The sequence below is a fragment of the Papaver somniferum genome, chromosome 5, assembly GCF_003573695.1.
Source record: "Papaver somniferum cultivar HN1 chromosome 5, ASM357369v1, whole genome shotgun sequence".
NCBI lineage: Eukaryota > Viridiplantae > Streptophyta > Magnoliopsida > Ranunculales > Papaveraceae > Papaver > Papaver somniferum.
Genome location: NC_039362.1, coordinates 55,516,734 through 55,520,342, shown reverse-complemented (window position 1 = coordinate 55,520,342; position 3,609 = coordinate 55,516,734).

Below are 3,609 nucleotides of genomic sequence, written 5' to 3'. Positions count from 1 at the left end.
CGGAATTTCGCCTTTCACTACCTCCAGAACTCGTAACACTCCTCCGGGCCAAGCCATCATCGCTGCAGTGAGTCGTAAGCATACAAAATACTTACATAAGTGTATGACACTTGGTTACGGTTTCCAGGCACTAGCTTTTTCCACCATGGGAGAATTGGGAGATGACTTAGGTTTATTTCTTAAGAGGTTGAGCAACTTCCTAGTTAGTCACGATGTTAATCACAAAATAGGAAATTATTTGTTCCATAGGCTAGGGATTATTATTCAAAAAGGTGTTGGTGCCCAGCTTGTCGCACGGTTGCCTTCTATCGACTTGTAATATACACTCCGTCGTCTTGCTAATAAAACGCCTTGAGTGGCTCTTATAATAATAATAATAATAATAATAAAATAATAATAAGGAACCGTGGGGTGTGGGGCCGATTGGGACCAAGGCATGGCCGGTTGGCCAATGGTCACGCCTGACACTCCGTTCCTTAATTTTATATTATTTTTTATGGATTTATGGAAGTACCATGAAACCGAGGAGTTTCCTCGAGACGAAGGAGATTTGATAAAATGAGAGAATTTTCATCAAATCATGGAAAATAATAAAAATGCATTAAAAATATCAAACTGGCGTGGGATTGACCACGACACGGTCGGTCGGTCGTGTGTCCGTGCTCCCGACACCCTGGTCAATATTTTTAATTATTTATTATTGTCTTCTCTATTTTGCATAGGTTCATCGTTTCGTTGTATTTTAAAATACTCGTTCGTGCGGTGACTGTTAGTGTATCGTCGTTGAATACACCTTCACCATTTGAATCGGGACTTACTTAGAGGTAGCTCAGACGCCCGGTTGTTGATTATTTATTATTAATTGTGGAATTCGGTGGAGAATAATTCACAAAACTGAGCAATAAGATGTTTATTATTAATTCATAGGATCAGCTGAGGATTCGACTACGAATTCAGAATAATAAAGTGAGCATTACCATTCCATGGGATCGTAGATTCGACCATAGAATCACAGTAATTAAGATTTATCTATTACCATTTATGAGACCAGTTGTGGATTCGATCATGAAATCGGAGTAATGAGATAATATAGTTATTGCTATTCTATGAGATCAAGTTGTGGATTCGATCATAGAATCAGAACAATTGTTTATTGTCATTCCATGGGACCATTCGTGGATTCGACCATGGAATAGGAGCAATAATAGATTATTCTGGGAATTCAGTAGTGAATGTCACGGCAGAATTAATCTTAATTAGGAATAATTAACTTTGTGGCTCTATACTAGCAGAGCAAGCTATCTAGGAGCATTAATTTCCCGATATGAGCTTGTCGGTAAGTCATATCCTTTATATAGTCAGGGTAAACTTATTGTTTGTTCCTGAAGACGTTATCGCTCTATACTAGCAGAGCAAGCTGTCTAGGAGCCGTCCATCTCGTGATACTATATATAAATAATCACTGAAAGTATTCAGTATTCATGAGATATTTCGTTGTCCAGTCGTGAGACTACATATCTACATGTACTCTGAGAGAAAGTACTCTCCGTTGAGAATTCGATGAGAGACCTGTGTCTCGATACTCACGTCTGATTGCTAAATCAGAGCTTCGTATAATTATGAGTTTACGATTTTACCATTTGTCGAAAATCCACCATCTACATTAAGTCCCCTGCTTACTGAGGAAAGCTGTGTTCCTCGGTCAGCATTAAATGGTGATTTTCCGGCCATAAATAATAATACCAGTAATTGAACTTAATCGTAAGTTGAGACGTTACCGGATTTAGGGAGCATGAGCAAACCACGACTTGATGAAGGCTTCAATGTCATGATTGGAGCGTCGTTTGATGAGCATAAATTGGTGTTGAACCGCTGGTTTGGACGACGAGTCCGTGGTCGGTTAGGATTCGCGGATCGGGCCCAATAAGGAAATCCTTAGAAAATTAGGTTTTGGAAATAAAATTGATATAAAAGGGATTAATCTTTTTTTTTTTATTTTCCTCACACACGACCAGCACCTTCATCACCTTCATGCCAGGGAAGGAGGGTTTATCCGCCGGAGCCGCCAGCCGCTACTGATCGCCGGCGTCGTCCGACTGTCGTCCAGCCAAATTCCGGTCGCCACACATTAGGTAAATTTATTTATTTTTGCTGATGTTTATGATCCTCATGAGTTGTTCATGCTTTGATCATGATGGAGTTATATACATGTGTGTATATTAGTGTGAGTTTTATGAAAAACCCTCGTTTTTTTTTGAAAACGTATGTTCGTTCGATCGTTAGTTTTGCAAACTAACTATAATCCCTGATTTAGGAGAGATTTTTTTTTTATTATATGAACCTAGGTTCAGTGATAAAACTTAGTGTATGAGCTTTCATGTGTACCAAGGTTCTATCATAAAAGAAGTGAATTTTCATGAAATCGGAATAATCCTTCGTTTTAAAGACAAATAACGATGACACGAAGGAAAATATGTATGATGAACTTGTGTCCAGTGATAAAATTTTGCTTATGAGATTTCATGTAAATACAAAACTTTATCATATGTATGAGATGTGAACTTTCACAATATTTTTTGAAATAAACCTTCGTTTTAAAGAAAAATAATGATGATACGAAGGAAAAATAGTTTTTTTTTATATATATATGCAGCCGTGACATATATTGTGCAAAATATGATGATATATTTTATTTGCATGAGTTTGTTTTCGTTAGATAAAGTCCTTGAGAATTTATGTTGCAAGTTGCATTAATTGTTGTTTTTTCGAAAAATCAAAACGTGGGTTTTGAGGATTCTTCAAAGATAGAAAATATATTTATGATAGAATATTGTATCGTTATGAACTTCATAGGTCAGTTGTGTGAATGCTCACATTATGAAAATTGTGTCCTGATTTCATGAAAATCAGTTTCGGAGACTAAATAAAGTTTCGTTCGTTTTTTGCAGTTTTTGAAGAGACGAACGATTTTGAGGTGTTAACTCTAGCATTACTATCACTATTGTTAGTGGAAGTATAAAAGGTAAGAGTTAAGAGTTACCATTTTTTGCTGATGTTGGTTTGTTTACATAGTAGTAATCTTTGATCTTCCGGTTCCAGAAAATGTCGACCAACAATAACAGCAATTACGATTACTGGTATTCTCTTCTTCCTCTGGCTCTTCTGATGAGGATTCCGACGCTCCTGTAGCGAAATCAAAGTCTAGGGTTACCCAGAAAGGGGAGAAGCCTAATGTTCCCTTGGGTGAGCGAAGAGTCTCTTTTGCTGAACTCGAAAAGAAAAGAGCTGAAGACAAAAAGGAGGATGCCCGTCAACGTGAAAAAGATCGCACCCGGCGTAAGAGACAAAGGGTTGAGGAGAAACGTCAATTCTTGGACGGGGTGCCTTATGATTCTGATGCTGATGCTTCTGAAGGAGAGATCACATGGGAACCATCCGAGCGTTACATTAATCCTGATCGATATGAAAGAGAGCATCAGAGGACGATGAAGAAAATTGAAGCTGAAGCTGCAACAGAAGATAACTCGGATTCAGATGATGATGTTATCTTCCGTCCACCGGACTTCACCAATGATCCTGACAGTGACTCTGAAGAAGATGATTCCGAGA